Source organism: Sorex fumeus, unplaced genomic scaffold (genome assembly GCF_029834395.1).
Source record: "Sorex fumeus unplaced genomic scaffold, SorFum_2.1 ptg000037l, whole genome shotgun sequence".
Lineage (NCBI taxonomy): Eukaryota > Metazoa > Chordata > Mammalia > Eulipotyphla > Soricidae > Sorex > Sorex fumeus.
Genome location: NW_026606094.1, coordinates 37,092,061 through 37,114,937, shown reverse-complemented (window position 1 = coordinate 37,114,937; position 22,877 = coordinate 37,092,061).

The window sequence follows — 22,877 nt, the reverse complement described above, 5'->3', positions numbered from 1 at the left end:
GCCTTCTTTAAAAGTGAGCAAAACTTTTCATCATGCCACTCCCCTCTTCCATCTCTGTCCAGATAACATAAATATTCTCTTTCACCAATAATGTGGCACATGCTAACTTCTAAGTGGTAAGTAAGTATAGGCATGAAGTTATATCATTTATAATGGATGGGAATTCTCTACCAGGAGCACATTCACTTGTCCTTGAGCACACTAAGACTAAAAAGAAGTGAGTGGTTTTGTCTGTTGGGAAAAGTGCTTATCCCATCATTAGTTATTCAGGAATCAATAATTGAGCACATACTCTTTGTGAAATTCTAGGTCCAGAGGTTTAGAGCATGACATAGATACATTCGCTACAGATACTTGCTAAATGTTAGGCTGGGAGAATATAGCAAATTCTTTAAAAGGTTTCATATGAGGATATTATTCTGTCTTAATATATTAATTTAATCAATTAATAGTTTGATTAATAGTTTAAGCATTTGATTTTTATTAACATTTATTGCATAAAAGATTCAAAACTAAAATAGTAATTCCCCTGGTAAAATTATCTAAATAAATTAAAAGAATGGAATTTTAACCAGGATGAAGTATAGAATCTTTATTTTTTTCTTCATTACTTAGCATGTTTTCTGAAATAGTATGATTGAGTCCACATGTAAACATTCTGCTTAATACATTTGATAGCTACTTATTAATAGAGAGCATAGGCCATGACTTTCCTTTACTATCCTTTTTTGTTTATTTATTTTGTATTGTATTGTATTGTTTTGGGGTCACAACAACTGTACTCAGGGCTTCCAGTTCTGTGCACAGGGATTACTCCTGATAGGGTTTAGGGGAGCATATAGGGTGCCAGGGATCAAATATGGATGAGCTGTGTGCAAGGGGAATCCACCTGCTGTACTATCACTCTGACCCCAATTCTCTTTCTTTTTCCTTGGAGGACTGTAGGGCAGGGAGGAGGGTAGGATTTGTCAAATTGGTAGTTGGAGATGCCAAAGCAACAGCCAACACTGCTTTGGAAGTTATGCAGAATTGGGGATAGAACCATGGACCTCTCGAATTTTCTAATTTTTTTACCTATCTTCCCAACCCCTCCTATTCTCACTTCTTCCTCATACCTTCTCTAGGTCTGAAAATAAGACACAGTATTATAATTTTTCTTCCTTTAGAAATAATAAAGCTAAAAGCAGGTATCTGCTATTCTGATTTCTTCTCTGGAATTTTTGAGAGACAAATCACTTCCAAATTCATTCAGGTCATCAGCAGATAATTTGTTGTGGTGAAAGAAGTATCTCCTTTTTCTTCTTGTATGTCAGAAGGGACAACTCTCACTTCCTCAGTGCTATCTCCATTACTTGTTAAATGGACTATCCATATAACAAAAACAGGTACATAGACTCTTTCTTGTATTTTTTTCTCAAGCTTCAAATCTCTGACTTCCTTTGTGTGTGACCTCCAGTGGCACACTTAAGTCTTACATTTTAAGACTATGTGAACAATCTTCTCTTGTTAAAGTTAAACATGTATCATAAATACATCTTGATCATATAGGCAAAATCCTTAATAAGATCATAGTCCCAGAAATAATACAGTATGTGTAGACTAGGTGAACGGGGAATATTGCTCCCTTCTTAGAAATCCGGCCACCATAAAGACTATCTTGTAAGAAAAAGTTCCAGTACTGAATTTGTTTGGAATATTTGGGGTTGAGATTCACATAGTCATTCATGTAATTCTTAGGTATATTTAAAATGTATTTTGAATTATGAGAAAATGTGAAAAGCAAATGCATAATTTTAGAATCATTTCAAGATTATGGTAATAAAGTGATGAAAGCTTATGATAAAGGGTATAATGATACTGTAGAATGTAAACTTGGTATAAATTCACTTCTGGAATATTTTAAAGAAAAATAATGACAGGGAAACTAAGAAAACAAGAAAGTAGAAAAATTGTAAAAATGAGCAACGTTGCACAAAAGACAGAGGCAATGTTTCTGAAAAGAATGAGTGGCAATGTTGAATAGAAAATATTTGTTAGGATTACTGCTGACTTGAAGAAATTAATTATTCATGAGATCGGAGATAAGAAAACATCTGTTTAAAAAGAATGAGGAGTAATGATGAAAGAAATCAGTGATATATTAATTTTATGAGAAAATTAGTAGCATAAATACAGAAAAAAAATTTTGACTAACTTTTTAGCCATGTTACTCTAAAATCTCCCTCAATCATTTAAAAATATAGATGAGTTAGGTAATAATTAGTTTTTCTTTTTTTTTCAGAAGGAACAAAGATAATGGGAAAAGAAAGATGGTCGACAGGCTAGCTTAAAGCCATATGTTCAATATAATATTCTCGTAGAGAAACTATGGCATACAAGAAAAGGCATTTGTTTGATCATATTATTTCATGAATGTCCCCCAAAGAATAACGGATAAAAGGATAAATGTCATTTGTGCTTTCTTGCCAGATATATTTTTCTTTGTTGCCTTTTCTATTCCCTTATATGAAGGAATTTTCTTGCAAATAATTACCACATGAACTCATGATAATAGATAAATGCTTTCATAAAATTGGCGAGGGCGTTCATGAGAGACAGAGAGAACTCTCCATCACCTGGAAGCTAGCCCTGCTAAAATTCCCATTGTCTGTTTTCCAGACATTAATGCATTAGTCATTGAACCCATCACGCTAATAGATTACCTCTGTGATTCAATAACAACCAATAAAACTTTCAATTCCATCCAAAGGAATTGGATGGATTTTTAGCCAATAGGGAGTAATATTTTCAGAACTCATTCATTTCCATATATCTGTCAGGTATCAAAATAGCCTATTGAGGCCATTATTAAAATTTCTAACTAAATATAAATAACTCCTTTAGTTGCTGCTAATAACTCCACTGAAAGAGATTATCAGTGAAAATACCGTACTAAGATAAGTAGACTGCTAATCATTAAACTAGAAGTCTCCCAAGAGATTTTCAATGTCTTAAATAGGGTTAGAAAAACTAAACAAACCAGGTAGGGTTCAAGGGTGTAGGGCAATCCCAAGTGTTACTCAAGAGAATCTGGATTCCACATGTGATTCTCATCCAACTACTAGTGATTCAATGCAAGGGCCAAAGAATGAGGTCCTGCACAGGTCATATGGTGTCCAGTGACCCAGGTCATCCAAGAAATTCTGGAGTTCTCAAGGACTATGCAGCCTATTGCCTAACAACTGCACTGTCTCCTGACCATGAGATACTGTTTTATGTTCACTAAAACAGTATCAGAAATACACTCAATAGTTAGGCCAAGGCCATGACCTCTATCTCATTTCTATTTTAAATAATTAAAATTTTATCTTACTTCCAAATAAATTGAAAGACCATTTTCACTTATTTATCTTAATTCACTGTATTCACAGTGCAACAAATGACTTCATACTATTTGCACAGTTTCTTCAGATATCCAAATTAAACTTGGTTCCATTAAAGTATCAACAGGATAACCAAGCTCATTGAGGTTTCTCGGCAGTTCAAGATGCCGCTCTGTCTAACGTTCCTTGCTGTAAAGAAGGCCTTTGATTCTGTTGAGATGAAGCGGTCATTGAAGACCTAGCAAATCAGGGCGTTCAAACTGAATACATCAGGATCCTCCATGAGCTGTATTACAGATTCACTACCAGGATCTCACCATTCTACAAAGAAGTGATCATCCATGTCAAGAGAGGGGTTCGGCAGGGTGATACTATTTCACTGAAACTCTTAAGTGCCACCCTCAAAAACGTCATGCGACAACTGGAATGGGAAGGAATGGGAGTGAAGATAGACGGTTGGCAACTACACCACCTCTGCTTTGCGGATAACATCATTCTAATAACACCATTGTAATAGCACCAAACATCAGCCAAGCAGCACAAATGCTGACCAACTTCGACCATCAGTGTGGAAAGGTCAGATTACAGCTGAATCTCACAAAAACAACGTTTATGAGACATAGTCTCATTCCTGATATTCCATTCACTCTCAACGGAATGACCATCTCTGAATGCAACAGTTATGTGTACCAAGGTCGAGAAGTCAACATGACGAATGACCTGGCACCTGAATAGTGCAGGAGAAAGAGAGTGGCTTGGAACACTTTCAAGAACATCGAAGAAATAGATAAGAGGACAAAGAACCTCTGGCTCTGGGCATATCTCTTCGATTGCACTGTTCTTCCTGCATTAACATAAGCCTCAGAGACCTGGGCCCTAGGTAAACAGGATGAGAATGCTATTTGGGTCTCCCAAAGAGGAATTGAAAGAGCTATGCTTGGAGTATCATGTTTCACTCAAATGAGAGAAAGAATTCAGAGTTCCGACCTCCGTCAGCGGTCAAGAATCAGGGACACTGTCTCATTTGCCAAGGCGTCAAAAACCAGATGGGCTGGACACGTAATGAGGTTTACAGAGAACATCTGGACTAGAACCATTACCGACTGGATTCCATAGGACATCAAAAGACCACGTGGCCGCCCACCTACAAGATGGTCAGACTTCCTCGTCAAGACCCTGAATGATTTGTTTGAGGCTCTTGTTGTTCCTAGAATGAGCAGATGTCACTGGGCTACACTAGCACGTGACAGGGATGAATGGAGACTTTACTGGGGCCCGGTCGAGCAAATTTATGAGTAACGGGATGTCAATCGATCAAGTGATCCACTAAACTATATATTTACCCCCAGACCAGAGAGATTGAAAAGCAGTTAAGTTGCTGGCCTTGCATGAAGTTAACCCACGTTCCATCCCTAGTACTACCCAAGGTCCCCAAATCATCCCCAAGAGTCTTTGGTACTTGAGCATTGATACAGGAGTAAGCCCTGAGCATAGAAGTGTGCATCCTTCTATGTTTCTAGTATAAAACCTTCTATTATAGGTAAACATGAATATGTACATGTGTACATATAGTCCTTATGACATTAAATTGTCATATATTCAATGAATTATAACTAATTCATTTCTATGCCAAGTAAATCATTGTTTAAGAGCATTGACTACTAAAAAAGCAAAAATAATACAGTGCTGTAAAAAAGTATAAGTAATACAATGCTGTAAAAATAATAAAGAGTGGAACGATATAGTAGATTAAGAGACAAGTTTCTTAGGTCATTATGATTTCAAATACTAGTGTGAGTTGTTGAGTGAAAATAGGAAAGAATCCACGTTTATCTCTTAAAAACTAACGTGTAGTTGGAAAGTTATTCTGAGTCAACTTTTTCACCATTCATGAAGCTGAAAAATAAATATTTTTTTAAAAAATTCTTGCATGCATTTTGTACTTAATTGGTTCCAGATAAAATTACTGGTGCTGTTTTAAGATTCTCTTTTTTATAAATAAACAGAGTGAATTCTAACAAAATTAGAAGTTTGATGTGTTTTATGCCCTCACTTCTAAAATTTATTAATTGCTGCTGAAGTTTTACAGTTGGTCTTTTTACCTTGATATCTTACTATTAATGGAAGTGTGAGTGATTTACATTTTGTGATACTCGTTACATCTGGCATACACCGTCATTGTAACAACTGGTTTTTTTAAGTAGTCCAACAAATTTAAATTAAATAGATTCATGTACAAAAAATATGTGAGTACTCAATATGGAAAATGGAGCTATTATTTTAGAATGTTACTCTCAGTTGACTATTGAGTGGGAGTTAGGAATGTAAACACATTGGAATGTACAGGAATAGTACCTGATTTTACATATCGTTAAAATTGAAGTCAAATAACTTAACACATTTTTAAAATTTTACAATCAAAGATTTTATCTTGGGACTGGAGTAATAGTACAGCGGGTAGTGGGTTTGCCTTGCATGCAGCTGACCTGGGTTCTATTCATAGCATCCCATACGGTCCGCTAAGCAACACTAGGAGTAATTCCTGAGGGCAGAGCCAGAATTAACCCCTGTGTATCGCCAGGTGTGATGCACAAACAAAAAAAAATTTATCTTTACTGGCAGCATTTATGGAAGAAATCTTGGGTTAAGACATTAAGCATACAAATAAGGTCTGGAGCATAGCAATAGGAAGGATGGAGCATCATGGAGGTGGGCTAGCTTTTTGGACTCAGGGGAGATATTCTCTTCTAACAGGTACCTCCATAAATGGCCATGAAGTAGGCAGCCATGGAACAAAGTGGAGAACACTTTTTTTAACACTCCATAACTCATCCTAAATATACAAAGACATCCTAACTTAGAATCCTCAACCCAAAAATACATACAGGAAATTACTCCAAACAACAAAGGTCATAATGGTAAAGCAACAAAGAAATCCACCAGGCTTAGTGAGTGAAGACGCTATCCTGGTTGACCCAAGCAGTAATGAGCTATAAACCTCTCTGATAAGGAATTTAGGATATAACTGTTAAAGATGCAGAAGGAGCTCAAAGATATAATGGAAGACACTGCCAGTAAAATACAGGAGGATATGAGGGCAGAAATGAAGAAAATGAAAATGAAAATACAAACAGAAATGACAGATCTGAAAAATCTGGTGGGTGGAATGAAAGACTCACTAGAAGGTCTCAGCAGCAAAGTAATAGTTGCTGAGTACAGAATCAGTGACCTCCAAGATGAGATGAAGGGAATATCCAGACTACAGCAGAAGATGGAAAAGGGTCTCAAAATAAACCAACAGATAACAGAATAACAAAATGAAGTCAATAAAAACAACATAAGAATAACTGGAGTAACAGAGGGGCAGGAGGAAATTCCTGATGTAGAAGCAGCTGCCAAATCTTATCATTATTGAAAAGTTCCTGGAGCTGAAAAGTGCATGTATACAAATTCAAAGAGATCCAAATAAAAATATCCCGACACTATTAAGGGCATCCAGGTAGGAAAGGAAGAAATCAAGCTCTCACTATTCTCAGATGATATGATACTATATTTAGAGAACCCTAAAACCTTTACCAAGAAACTCCTAGAAACAATAGACTTGTACAGTAAAGTTGCAGGCTATAAAATCAATACCCAAAAGTCCATGGCTTTCCTATATGCAAATAGTGAGAGAGAAGAAAATGACATGAAAAAACAATACTGTTCACAATTGTGCCCCAGAAAATCAACTACCTAGAAATTAGCTTAACTAAGGAAATAAAGGACCTGTACAAAGAAAACTACAAAACACTACTCAGGAAATAAAAGAGGACATGAGGAAATGGAAAGATATCCCCTGCTCATGGATCAGGAGAATTAACATTGTCAAAATGGCAATACTTCCCAAAGCATTGTACAAATTCAGTGAGATCCCCATAACAATACCCATGAAATTCTTCAAAGAAATAGAGCAAACACTCCTGAAATTCATATGGAACAATAAGCACCCACGAATAGCTAAAGCAATTCTTGGGAAAAAGAAAAAGGGAGGAATCAACCTCCCTAACTTCAAACTCTACTACAAAGCAGTAATAATTAAAACAGCATGGTACTGGAAAAAAGGCAGAGCTAGAGACCAATGGAACAGGGTTGAATATACTGATATCTCCCCCCAAGCATATGATTATCTAATCTTTCATAAGGGAGCAAGAAATGTGAAGTGGAACAAGGAAAGCCTCTATTAAAAAATGGTGCTGGCAAAACTGGACGGCTACATGCAAAAAAGTGGGCTCAAATCTCTGCCTAGCACCATGTACGAAAGTAAGATCAAAATGGATTAGAGACCTCAACATCAGACCAGAATCCATAAGGTACATTGAAGACAAAGTGGGAAAAACCCTCTACGACATTGAAGCTAATGTTGTCGTCAAAGATGTCACCCCACTGGCCAAGCAAGTGAAAACAGAGATAGACAAATAGGGCTATCCTAAACTAAGAAGCTTCTGCACCTCAAAAGAAACAGTGAGCAAAATACAAAGACAGTCTACAGAATGGGAAAGGGTATTTGCCCAATACACATCTGACAAGGGGTTGATATCAAGGATATACAAAGTATCGGTTGAACTCCACAAGAAGAAAACATCTAACCCCATCAAAATATAGGACGACGAAATGAACAGAAGCTTTCTCAAAGAAGAAATCTGAATGACTAAACGGCACTTGAGAAAATGCTCTACATCATTAATCATCAGGGAGATTCAGATCAAAACAACAATGAAATATCATTTCACACCACAGAGATTGGCCCACATCCAAAAGAACAAAAGTAGCCAGTGTTTAGGCAGATGTGGTGAGAAAGGGATCCTCCTTCGATGCTGTTGGGAATGCCGACTGGTTCAGCCCTTTGGGAAAACAGTACGGACAATTCTCAAAAAATTAGAAATTGAGCTCCCATTTGACCCAGCAATAACACTCCTGGGAATATATCCCAGAGAGGCAAAAAAAGTGCAGTCGAAGTGACATCTGCACTTGTTTGTTCATTGCAGCACTCTTTACAATAGCTAGAATCTGGAAAACACCTGAATGCCCTAAGAACAGATGACTGGTTAAAGAAACTTTGGTACATCTACACAATGAAGTGCTATGTACCTGTTAGAAAAGATGAAGTCATGAAATTTATATACAAGTGGTACTGTGTGAAAAGTATCATGCTAAGCGAAATGAGTCAGAAGGAAAGGGACAGACATAGAAAGATTGCATTCATCTGGGGAACATAAAGTAACAAAATAGGAGACTAACACCCAAGAATAGCAGAGTACCAGGTTTTAAGTACCAGGAGGTTTACTTCATGGCTTAGAGGCCAGCTGCACACACTAGGGGAAAAGGCAGCTCAGATAGAGAAAAGGGAGGATGAAATAAAGGGGGTTGGGAGGATCCTCACAGGATGGGAGATGTGTGCTTAGAGTAGACTTTAAACCAAACATTATTGCCACTCAGTGCCTCTTTTGCAAACCATAGCACCCGAAAGGAGAAAGAGAACAAGAGGGAATGCCCAGCCACAGAGGCAGGATGGGATCGAGGGGAAGGGGGGTGGGAGGATACTCGGATCAGTGTTGGTGGAGAATGGGCACTGGTGGAGGTATGGGTATTCGATCATTGTATAACTGAAACCCAAGCACAAAAATTTGTAAATCTACAACTGTACCCCATGGTGTTTCATTAATAAAAATCTAAATAAAAAAATACCCCGACACATCAAATCACAAATCATCCTGTTATTCGTCGATTGCCTCAAGCAGGCCCCAGTAATGTCTCCTTCATCCTAGCCCTGAGATTATATTCAAGGCTCTTTAGGAGAATGAAACCCATCATTGTTACTGGTATTTGGCATATTGGGTACGCCACAGGGAGTTTGCCAGACTCTGCCATGTGGGCAGGCTATATTCGGTAGCCTGCCAGTTTGTCCAAAATAGGAATGAGATAATAAGGTGTCATAATAAGATGTCATCTTATTATTAAATGCAGCTGCGCCGTTTCGGGAGCTGGTTTTTATAGTCTCTGAGTCTTGGCTGCTGATGGGATTACATGGTGCCAGGGGGCCAGTTGGTGGGTGTGACCCCCGCCTACTGGAATTTGGAGGATCTGGGTGGGAGATGCTTGGCCCCAATCAGAGTAGGCTTGGAGATCTCGGCCCCGGAACCCACGTGGCTTTGTCCCTCTGCCAGTACCTTCATGTGTGCGGAGAGTGGTCTCAGCTTGGTGGTGGCTGGTCCTGGAGGTCTTTGGCTGCTGGAGCCAAACCCTAATAAACCAAATCACAAATGCAAAGGAGGACATCACAGAAGAAAATAAAGCACTCCATATTATAATCAGAGATGACTTTGAGAATCTTCATGCCACAAAACAAGAGAACTTTGAAGAATTGTATACATTCCTGGATTTCTATAAACTCCCAAGCCTGAACCAAGAGAATATGGAATACCTGAACAGATCTATCTCTATCTAGGAAATTGAAATGGTAATCAAAAGTCTTCCCAAAAACAAGGACCCGATTGATTCACTAGTGAATTCTTTCAAATCTTTAAAGAGGATCTATTTCCAAATCTTTTCAAGCATTTCCAGGACATTGAAGAAACAGGAACATTTCCAAAAGTTTCTGTGAGGTAAGTAACACACTGATACCCACAACAGACAGAGGCATCTCAAAAAAGAAGAAAATTTCAGACTGATATCTCTTATGAGCACAGATGTAAAGATACTCAAAAAATTACTGACAAATAGAATCCGATGGGGCTAGAGCGATAGCACAGTGGTAGGGCGTTTGCCTCGCATGCAGTCACGCAGCCAACATGGCCAACCCGAGTTCTATTCCTTCGCCCCTCTCGGAGAGCCTGGCAAGCTACCAAGAGTATCTCGCCCGCACGGCAGAGCCTGGCAAGCTACCTGTGATGTATTCTATATGCCAAACATAGTAACAACAAAGTCTCCAATGGAGACATTACTGGGCCCGATCGAGCAAATTGATGAACAACGGGAGGACAGTGACAGTGACAGAATCCGATGACTCATCAAAAAGTTCATATACCATGACCAAGTAGGATTCATCCTGGGGATGCAATGATAGTTTAACATTAGCAAGTCTATCCACACAATACACCATATCAATAAGCACGTTCCTTCCGTTGTTCATCGATTTGCTCGAGCAGGCCCAGTAATGTCTCCATCATGAGACTTGTTGTTACTGTGTTTGGCATATCGAAATACGTCATGGGTAGCTTGCCAGGCTCTGACATGCGGGAGAGATACTCTCTTTAGCTTCCTGGGCTCTCCGAGAGGGGCAGAGAAATCGAACTCAAAAGGTAAAATCATTATATGGTCATAGCAATAGATACAAAGAAAGCAAGATCCAGCACCCATCCATGATAAAAACTCAACAAAATGGGGGTCGAAGACATTTTTCTCAATATATCCAAGGTCATGTAACACAATCCCAGAGAAAGGATTGTTCTCAATGAAAAAAAAAAAAAACCTAAGACCTCCCCTTAAATCAGGCACAAGACAAGATTGCCCATTCTTACCACTCTTATTTAATATTATACTGGAAATGCTTGCCATAGCTGCTATGCAAGAAAAAGATATCAAGGGCGTCCAGCTAGGAAAGGAAGAAATCAAACTTTCATTATTTGCAGATGACACGATACTGTCACTGTCACTGTCCTCCTGTCGTTCATCAATTTGCTCGAGCGGGCCTAGTAATGTCTCCGTTGTGAGACTTTGTTGTTACTGTTTTTGGTATATCAAATATGTCACGGGTAGCTTGCCAGGCTTTGTCGTGCTGGCGAGATACTCTCGGTAGCTTGCAGGGCTCTCCGAGAGGGCAGAGGAATCGAACTCAGGTTGGCCATGTTGGCTGTGTGCAAGGCAGATGCCCTACCTACTTGGATGGGAGACATCATACTATTCTAGAAAAACCCTAAAGAAACTACCGCACCCCAAAATAAGGCCCTTGGAACAATAGATTTGTAAAGTGGCAGGTCACAAAATAAATACCCAAAAATACATGGCTGTCCTATATACAAATAATGGAAGAGAAGAGATATTAGAAAAACAATTTTATTCATAACCATGCCTCAGAAAATAAATTACCTCAGAATCAGCTTAAGTGACGAACCTATACAAAGAAAAATATAAAACACTGCTTCAGGAAGGAAGAGGATAACAGGGAATGGAAACAAATTCCCTTTTCATGGATTAAGAGAATAACATTGTCAAATTGGCAATACTTTCTAAAGCACTGTAAAGATTAAATACAGTCTCTATAATGATACCACAATGTTTTTCAAAGAAATAGATAAAAAATTTATATAGAACAATAATCTACCACAAGTAGCAAAATAAACCCTTGAGATACTGGGGGGCATCAGCTTCACCCACTTCAAACTAAGACAGACTCACATATTATTGGAATAGAGATGACTACACAGACCCTTAGATATATGATCATCTTGTCTCTGAAAAGGAGCAAAAAATGTGAAGTGGAGCAAGAAATCCTCTTCAGTAAGTGGTGCTTGGAAAACTGGGCAGCTATATGCAAAAGAAAAGAAAGAAAAAAATAGGAAAGAAAGAAGGAAAGAAATAAAGAAGAAAGAAAGAAAGAAAGAAAGAAAGAAAGAAAGAAAGAAAGAAAGAAAGAAAGAGAGAAAGAAAGAAGGAACTCAGACCTATTTCTAATACAAGCACAAAAGTCAGGTCAAAATGGATTAAAGACCTCAATATCAGACCTGAATTCTTACGAAACTTGGAGGAAAATGTGAGCAGACCCTCCATGATATTAAAGCTAAAGGAATTTTCATATACTTCTTAGTACAGTATCATGTCATCTGCAAATAATGAAAGCTTGACCAAGCAAGTTGAAGCAGAGATAAACAAATGGAACTACATTAATCTAAAATGCTTCTGTACCTCAAAAGAAATGATGACCAAAGTACAAAGACATCCCACAAATTGGAAAATATTATTTACACAATGCCTATCTGATAAAAGATTCATATCCAATATATGTAAGGCATGGGTAGAAATTTACAAGAAGAAAAAAGAGCATCCAATTCGATCAAGAACTTGGGAGAAAAAACGAATAGAAATTTAGTTGAAGAAAAGATACAAAGTCAAAAGACACATGAAAAAATGCTCTGCATTAGGGAGATGCAATTCAAAACAATGAGATATCATCTCATACCACAGTTATTGGCACACACCAGGAAGAAGAAGAGCAACCAGTGCTGGCATAGATGCAGGGAGGAAGGGATTCTTCTTTATTTTTGGTGGGAATTCCGACTGGTTCATTCTTTTTGGCAAACAGTATGGGAATTCCTCAAGAAGCTAGAAATTTAACTTCCATATGACTCAGCAATACTACTTCTGAGAATTTACCCCAGGAGCTCAAAAAACACAGAGAAGAAATAATAGCTTGACTTCTATATTCATTGCAGCACTATTCACAATAGCCAGAATCTGGAAACACCTGAGTGTCCAAGAACAGATAAATAGTTAAAGAAACTATGGTACATCTAACCAATGGGATACTAAGAAGCTGTTAGAAAAAAATAAATTTATGAAATATTCTTATAAATTAATGGACATGGATAGTATCATGCTGAGTGAAATGAGTCAGAGGACGGGGATTGACATAGAATCATTGTTCTCTATTGTGGAATATAAAAAAACATAATATGAGACTAATATCCAAGAACAGTAGAAACAGGGCCTAGGGAGATTTCCACACTTGGAAGCCTACCTCTAGTGCTGGGGCAGAAGGCAGTTAGGATAGAGAAGCTACCGCTATGACAAAAACAATTGGAAATGATTACTCTGGGTAAGAGTTGTGTGCTGAAAATAGGTAAAGGAACAAACAGGATAACACTTTCAACATCTGTATTGCAAACCATAATGCCTGAAAAGGTATAGAAAGATAGAGACAGAGAGAGAGAGGCAGAGAGAGATTGGAAGAGAGAGAAAGAGAGAGAGAGAGAGAGAGAGAGAGAGAGAGAGAGAGAGAGAGAGAGAGAGAAGAAAAGTGCTACCAAAGAGACAGGCTGGGATGATGGTGGCAGGAGGGAAACTGGAGACATTGGTGGTTGGAAATGTACACTGGTAAAGGGATGAGAATTGGAACACTATATGACTGAAATTCAACCATGAACAGCTTTGTAAGTATATTTCATAGTAATGAAAAATAAGACATTTAAACATACAAATGCCCCAAATTAAGTGTTATCTTTCTCTATCACTGAATCTCTATCACTGCACTCCATTAAATCCTCTAAAAACAAATATTGTCCAGGACTTCCATTATGCTTCTTAAAAAAGAAAAAAATTAGCATGGAATGTTCCAAAAAATTATTTTATATAAACTTAGATTTCATTCAATGTTCTTTATCTAAGAAATAGTAAATTTCAATTCTATGAAAATGCTGTTTTCAATGAACTTAGTTCTTATTTTAGTAAATTCATATCCATATGATTAAGGGAAGGCATTTTTAAGAAAGATATTGGGTAAATTTTAAACTTAAAGTTATTTGGTAAAGAAAATTTAGTTACTCTAAACCATAAAGTCATTATAAGTGGTGAATTTGCATTCTGGATTTTCTGAAGTAACGTTCTAGATAATATTGCATTGTTCACTATGGTGTAATTCTCAGGCAGTAAAGACAGTTAGTGGGAAGTGCACTTACTTTGTTTATAATAGACCCAGGTCCAATATCTATCACATCATATGATTCCTGGAAGCTTGCCAGGAGTGATCCCTGTGTACTGAGGTAGGAGTAAACCCTGAATACTTCCAAGTATGGCTAACAGCCCACCTCACCCTCACCCTGCAACACACATCCCCCTCCCACCACACACCCACCCAAATTAACTCTTCAGGGGACACCACTAAGGCTATCTTGAAAGGAGGAATAGTTACTGTTGTCCTGTAACTATTCCTGATACCCAGGATGCATAAATTGAAACACTGAAATTCTGCCACAAAGAAGTAACACACTGGTAGCCTTTTGTAAAAATTATGACTCACAAGAAGTTATATGTTATCTATCTTTGGCTTTCCAAATATTTATCATTATAGTCAATTGAATAAACACATTTTTCTTATTAGCTATAAAATGTATTCCTAGACACCATGTATTTCTCATTTTTTAATGACACACAAAACCTAGAGATTAGAGGTAATAAGTTGAAGAACTAAGTTAATCTAAATTTAAGAGGTAACTCAACCTCAATTGATAGCAAATTAATTATAATATCAGTGGCCAAAATCTACAAAACACACCCTCATCCATCATAGCAGCACTCATAAAACAGACTAAGCTAAATCATACCAAAGGATTGTGTTGTGGAATTTCTCATGCTATTGTATCTCAGAGAAAGAAAGAAATATAATTTAAGTATTAAAAATGTCTTAAAATTGTCTATAGTAAGATATGACTATCAAAACTGATTTTCTAATGCTGTTTTCATTAAGATATAAGTGTGATTTTCACACACAATTTTCATACACATACACACAAACACACCTTGCCTGTTCTGATCTACATTAATTCATAATAAATAATGTCAAATATTTTACTTTATCTTTATATTGACAAATGCTATTGTCTGTTTGGCTATGTTATGCTAATCATGCCATTTTTATTTAGCTCTATCTTCTCTTACAAAATAAGTGATAGCACTAAACTAAACCCATTAAGTCATAGACCAAGAAAAGTTATTTAATTTGTGCACCTGGTGCTTTAGCTTTTCTGGAAAAAAGCAGACATTAACAGCTTACCAGCTCCCATTAAAAAAAGCCTCAGAATTTTTTTAGTCAGGCTTTTGCAAAAAACTTAGTTGGATTTAGAGTGTAATTTGCTTTTTGGAAATTTTTATGTATTGCCAGAGATTTAGGGACCATTTTTTATTATCTTATCCTCTGTTTCTCTGAAAATAGTGTCTGACACAACATATGATGTGTGAATAACTAATTCAATGCTGTGATAGCGGGACCAGAAACAAAGCATGAGACAAGAGATCCAAGAATAAAAAGCAGAGTATGAAATTGACCATTGCTATAGAAACAATAACTTTTTTTCTTGAGCTCAGATGAAAAACTTCATGAATACTTAACTTGTAAGGAAAATGTATATATATATATATATATATATTAAAATAGGGGTACTTATCTATCCATTCCAATATTGATGTTCAAAGTATATTCCAAGAAATGCCAACTTTCAAAACCCTCCATGACATTGAAGCTAATGGTATCTTCAAAGATGCCACGCCACTGGCCGAGGAAGTGAAAACAGAGATAGATAAATGGGACTATCTTAAACTAAGAAGCTTCTGCACCTCCAAAGAAACAGTGACCAAAATACAAAGACTGTCTACAGAATGGGAAAGGATATTCACCGAATACACATCTGACAAGGGGTTGATATCCAGGATATACAAAATACTGGTTAAACTCCACAAGAAGAAAACATCCAACCCCATCCAAAAATGGGGCAATGAAATGAACAGAAACTTTCCCAAAGAAGAAATCCGAATGGCAAAAAAGCACATGAGAAAATGCTCTACATCATTAATCATCAGGGAGATGCAGATCAAAACCACAATGAGATACCATCTCACACCTCAGAGACTGGCCCACATTCAAAAGAACAAAAGCAACCGATGCTGGCGTGGATGTGGCGAGAAAGGGACACTCCTTCACTGTTGGTGGGAATGTCCACTGGTTCAGCCCTTCTGGAAAACAGTATGGACGATTCTCAAAAAATTAGAAATTGAGCTCCCATTTGACCCAGCAATACCACTCCTGGGAATATATCCCAGAGAGGCAAAAATGTATAGTCGAAGTGACATCTGCACTTGTTTGTTCATTGCAGCACTCTTTACAATAGCCAGAAACTGGAAGAAACCTGAATGCCCAAGAACAGATGACTGGTTAAAGAAACTTTGGTACATCTACACAATGGAGTATATGTAGCTCTTAGAAAAGATGAAATCATGAAATTTACATACAAGTGGTACAATATGGAAAGTATCATGCTAAGCGAAATGAGTCAGAAAGAGAGGGATAGACATAGAAAGATTGCATTCATCTGGGGGATATAAAGTAACAAAGTATGAGATTAATACCCAAGAATAGATGAGATCAGCACCAGGAGGATTACTCCATAGCTTAGAGGCCAGCCGGGTATCCTAGAGGAAAGGGCAGTTCAGATAGAGAAGGGAGCACCAAATAAAGGATGTTTGGAGGATCCTCCCAGGAGGGGAGATGCATGTCGAAAGTAGACTATGGACTGAACATGTTTGCCACTCAGTGCTTCTTTTGCAGACCACAACACCCAAAAGGAGAGAGAGAACACAGGGGATTGCCCTGCCACAGAGACAGGGGGGATGGGGGGATGGGGGTGGGAGGGATATTATCCATGGTGGTGGAAAATGGGCACTGGTGGAGGGATGGGTATCTGATCATTGTATAATTGAAACCAAAGCACAAAAAATTGTAAATCTACAACTTTAAAAAATAAAAAATAAAATAAAGGGGAAAAAAAAAAGAAGAAATGCCAACTTCCTAAGAGAGAAAGAAATGTGAGGGCTGAATAGGACTGATGCAGAAATATACAAGATAAGCTTAGCTTAAGATTTTGTCCTCTTATTACAGAGATACTTTTCATTTCCAGAAAGGCAAATACAAAATTTATGACTATTTTATCACTTTTTTAGATCAGTTGTTTGTGGAAGATGTGTTACTTACTAAGGCAGCAGAACTCACAGTTATGTATTTGTTGGTCCACCCCTGTTGACATGAAATAGTATTTTTCGTATAAGAGAACAGTGTGCAATATGCTATTGTGATTGTGATACTTGTGGAGGCACTTAACACAAGGAAAATAAACCCATAGAAGCTTTAGTATCAATTCTGATAAGCAGGAGTTACTTGTCTCTCCAGGATAGAAAGGATATGCGGTCATTGTTTTACAGCTAAGTGGTTGGTTTGGGAGGGAAATCATGAGTAGTAAATTTCCCAACAGTATCGGAAACTTCATCCCCAATATATATTCTTGGAATAGAGTTAAATAAATACCCTGGGAAATCACATGGATCTTTATCCCAGAAGGGAGCATAACATGAAGCCTGCCATAGCCATGCCACTGGACTCCATACCAGGCTGTTTCACTCGGGGCACCCTAGAGGGGCATGGGTGAGAGCCTTCCCCGACCCAAGGAACCCAGCCCCAGCAGCCAAAAACCTCCAGAACCCAACCACCACCACGCTCAAGGCCTCTTCCCACACGTTCGAGCAGAGCTCACACATGAGTGAACATATTTTTGGACTGTGTAGCCGCATTCACAGCTATGCAACACATCATAAGATACTCCCTAGCCATACTCTATAAGTACCACACCACATTTGATGGGGTTTAGATGGTAGGCAACAAATCATAGAGGGAAATATATATATGTGGATATATACATATTTTCATATATGTATATGAAAGCTTACATCACTCAACCTTTAACAACATGTTAGTGATATCCTAAAGAATGTCTTAATGGCTCCTGCCAAAATAGAACAATCTGCACAATGTTTCCTACGATCATGACCACGATCATCCTGTTGTTCGTTGGTTCCCTCGAGCACACACCAGTAATCTCTCCTTCATCCTAGCCCTGAGATTTTAAAGTGCCATATTAAAGGCTATTTCAGGGCAAGGAGAATGAGACTCATCATTGTTAGTGGTATTTGGCATATTGGGTATGCCACGGGGAGTTTGCCAGACTCTGCCGTGTGGGCAGGCTACATTTGGTAGCCTGCCAGGTTGTCCAAAAGTAAGAATGAGATAAGATGTCGTGCCACTGCATTCGCGGCTTCTGGGAGCTGGGTTTTGTAGTCTCTGGGTCTTGGCCATTGATAGAATTACATGGTGCCAGGGGGCAGATGGTGGGTGTGACCCCAGTCTATTGGAAGATGGAGGATCTGGGTGAAGGATGCTCAGCCCTGATCCAAGCAGGCTTGGAGATCTCAGCCCTGGGACCCCCATGCCGGTACCTTCATGCGTATGGAGAGTGGTCTCAGCATGCTTGTGGCTGGTTTTGGAGGTCTTCGGCTGCCAAAGCTCTGCTCGGGGCAGGGAGGGAAACTCAACCCGCCCCCCTCCAAGGGGTTCCGGAGAGGACAGCCAGATGCGTGGGCAGGAGATTCTGCATTTTTCCTACATGAAACATTTTTTGTAAGCATTTTTAGAGGTTCTTCATAACAGACAATACACAATTTATTATTTCGGTTGTGCTTTGGAACAGGGATCGGGGCTTGAGATGGAAACATCCAAATTTGGTGGTGGGCAGGTGTAATGGTGGTGGGATTGGTGTTTGAATATTAAATATAGTCAAGTATTGTGAAATATCTTATAAAATAAAAAATAAATAAGTAAATAAATAAATAGATAGATAGATAGATAGATAGATAGATAAATACCCTTGGATATCCATTCCAGCAATGTCAAAGAAATTTAGGAACAAAAAGAGGGTGAAGCTTGAAATGAGACTTCTCCATGTTATACCTAAATGGAGGAACTTGTCAATAAGAGCAGTGTCTAAATAAGATTTCAGGGAAAAGGAATTTTAAATGGTCACAGATTTCCTGTAGAAATACAAGTAATATAGGGGCTAAAGAGATAGTGTAGTAGGTAAGGAGCTTGCCTTGCACAAGTTCAACCTAGGTTCAATTCCAACCTCCTCAGATGCCTCCTTCCCCTGCCAAGTTCTGCCAGTCATCCCAGAGCACAAAGCCAGGAGTAACCCCTAAGCACATCACACAGTTATGGTCACAAAACAAAAATAATAAAAAGAAATAAAAATAATTACCAGTAATATGTTTCCTTCCTGCTGATGTAGAAATTGCAACATCCCCAATGTTTAGACTTGCAGACTTTGGTGAAGTGTTTTAATTATGGTCATCAGTTTTCTATACTACACTGAATTATATCATCTGGACAGCATGAAAAGCATGCTCATAAAAGCCATAAATTCAAATGTTGTATTCACATGAGAAATTATAAAATGCACTGAAAATGAGTCACTAGAGTGAGTAACTAGAATAAAAGGAAGTCATTCAAAATTGAGGAATTTTCAGTCATTTGAATATCAATTGTGCTTTGCAACCAAATGTTTTTTCAGTTTAAGACCGGACAGCAGTAGATGGAAGTAGAAGAGAACATGTAAGAATTGAGACAGTATCCTGGAAGAAGTTAAAAAGGAAGTCTAGAAGGAAGAACAGAGAGATTCCTTTATATTCTTCGTGCTTAAAAAGAATCTAAAAAAAAAAACCTTCATTATTTTAGAATGCTACTGTGTTATTTTGATTCTCAACATACCATACTTGTAGTTTAGAATGTATTAATAAAGGAGACTAGATCTTTCAAATCTCTTCTTACAGTGTCACTCCACTGTAATTCACTCCAGGAGCCCCATCCTTCTGAAAAATGACCTCTGAAAACCCTCTCTTCAGATAACATCATATTTTAACATAAATTTAGGAGTCAAATAAATATTCATTCCTGAAGAGGATCTTAGAGTGGTAATCAAATTAAAAATCGAATCATTAATATAGTTTCTATTACAACTAAATACAATACTTAGGAAAAGTAAAATTCACATACATGGAAAATATTAAGAAATGAGGGACATGCTCTTATAAGCCAGAAAATGGTGAAGGTTGTTTGCAAACCACTAAATGCTAGGTGAGAAACATAGACTAGATTCTTCCTCACAGCCGTCAGAAGAAAATAATAATTCCAACACTTTATTTTATAACTTTTAGCTTTTTGAACATGAGACAACACACTTCTATATATCCAGTTTGTGATGCTTCATCACAGCGTACCTACTGAACTGTTATAGCCATGCATAGCTTGTAATTAAAACCGAATATGTATATATATAATTATTAAATGTATATACTACATTTGGATGAATGTATATTAAAATGTAGATACAATTTATATCTATATGCATATATGTAAATACAAGAAATTTTCTATCAGTGGCAGATAGATAAAAGACTAATGAAGAGTCATGTTATGTATAATTAAGAACTTATAGAAAAACAAATTTTGAGTTTTTGTTGGAATTGCTACTGTGTCTCAACTGAATAATTTCAGTTGCTCTCTACTGGGATTCATTTGTTAATTCATGTATTTCTAACTACTCAGAAAACTTCCACTTTCAGAAATTCTACTATATCCTTCAAGCACATATTCACACGTGTGTGTGTGTGCACGCACACACACACACACACACACACACACACACACATACATATACCACGCATGTGCAAACTGTTTCCTTTCCCAGCACTCCCAGAAGAAATTAGTTATCGATCTTTTGTTAACATATATTTTTTACTTTAATTGTGGCATACTTAAAGTTTTATGTCTGATACAAAATGTTTGATCTATTTTCATATTACTATAGTGTGTGCTTCTAGTGTAAAATATTTTTTAAGCACAATATTCAAACCATTTCCAGAATTCTATAATGTAATAGCTAAATGGAGAATAATAACATGACATTTAGAAGCATATACTTTAGAGTCAGACATACTTTGATTTATATTCCAGATTTGACACTTACTTGTTATATGACTTTGGGAAAATAACATAAACACAGTTTTAACAACACTTATTTCTACGGGTTATTGTATGTACTTAATATAAAGCACATGTAAAACATTTTGTCACTCTGACTGAAATTTAGTACTCAACAATTGAAGGTTGTTATGGTTTTAGTTTTTATATAAATATATTAGGTTTCCTAACATATTTTATATTGCTTGGCTCTATGGATATTAACTAGTCATTGTGCAAACAAAAACTCCAAACCCACTTATAAAGAAACATGATTAAGCTAATTGGGTCCACATTTTGGGAATAATTTACAAGGCCATACTAGGGCAGTGATTATTAGGTAAATAAAATTCTTACCTGAAAGGGAGGTTTATCCATATTACTATAATGCCAGTGATAACAACCTTATCATTATTTATATGTGTTTGACATTTTTTTCTATTTCTATATGTGCATCTTACTTTAAAAAAAATGAAAAACACACCTCATAGAAAATAAAGGTGAGAAAGAGAGAAGTAGATAAAGGCACATGAGAGAACATGGACTTCTTCAGAATGGAGACAACCATTCCACATCCCAAGCATGGATACTTGGACCATTAACTCATTATGAGGAAATGTGTCTAAAGTATGAAAATGTACATCAGAAGAGGGGAGGTGAGGGCAGCATATGTGCCTAGGTGCATTTTATAACCAAATCCTGATCCAGCTTTCTTCCACAGGTAATCTGAAGACTCTTCCTCTTTGTCCCACTTTTGTTTAAAGCTCTGGCTCTGCTCAATCCCTTCAAGATATTCTTATTTATTAGAAAAATCCCCCAGAGGAAGGATGTGTAGAAAGAGACCGAGAAAGATGGCAAAGATAGTAAATTGACCAAAAGTATTGTCAAATCAAGTGCTGTTATTGAAATAAGCTGAAAAGAAATGAACAGTTGAGGTGATTATAACAGTTTTAAAATATTTGAAGAATTTGCATGCGAAGAAATTCAAGTAGTTTTTATTCAAGTTCCAGAAACTGAGACGAAAACCAATTGTCCAATGAGTGTTTTCTAAAGCAGCAAAAAACTCTGCCCTCTCCCAAACAGAGAAAAACATTTTTACTTCCTCCCATTCTAATCATGTTTTCTCTTTCCCAACTTTCGGACTGACAACTCTGAAATCCAGTGAATTAATGAGGCTTGGATCCTATTAAAACTGAGGTAGCATGAGGTTTTATCCCTTATGCAAACAGTCCTTTTGCCAGGTTAAAAAATCTCCAGAAGTTGGCCCTTCACCCATTTTTTCCCTTAAAGATTTAAGGATGTTAAATCTCTGGAGGGAGGAGGTATGAAGCAGGCAGGCAGATTGGGATATTGTTGCTCCTTCACCACCACCACCACCAAGGCAATGAATTCATAGCTCAGGGCTGCAAAAACCCACCTCTTGGACACAGGAACTTAGACCTGATAAGGCCTTTACCTGGTGCTAGTAGAGACACAGAAAAGGCGGGAGAAGCTCCAGCAGGTACAAAGGCCAGGAAAGGAATATCAAAGACGATCATCAACTACTTCCAAATTTACCTCTTGGCAACCAACCTAGCAACAGATTCTTACCTAGGTAGGAAGCTTGAAATGGGGCAGCTTGAGAGAAAATCCTATAAAACCCAACAAAGAAAGCATGTTCATATGCTGCCTGAGTCCATGTGCTGCTTATGTCCATGTGTTGCTGCCAAGAGCATCAAGTGCCTAAGCACATGTATGGTCCACATCTCTCATAAGATGTGTACTTTCATACTTCAGTGCTGTGATGTGTACTGGGGCTCTCTCTTGTCACTCTGGAGAAGTTCTTATTCTCTTTTGAGTATGTTATTCTCTCTCTCTCTCTCTCTCTC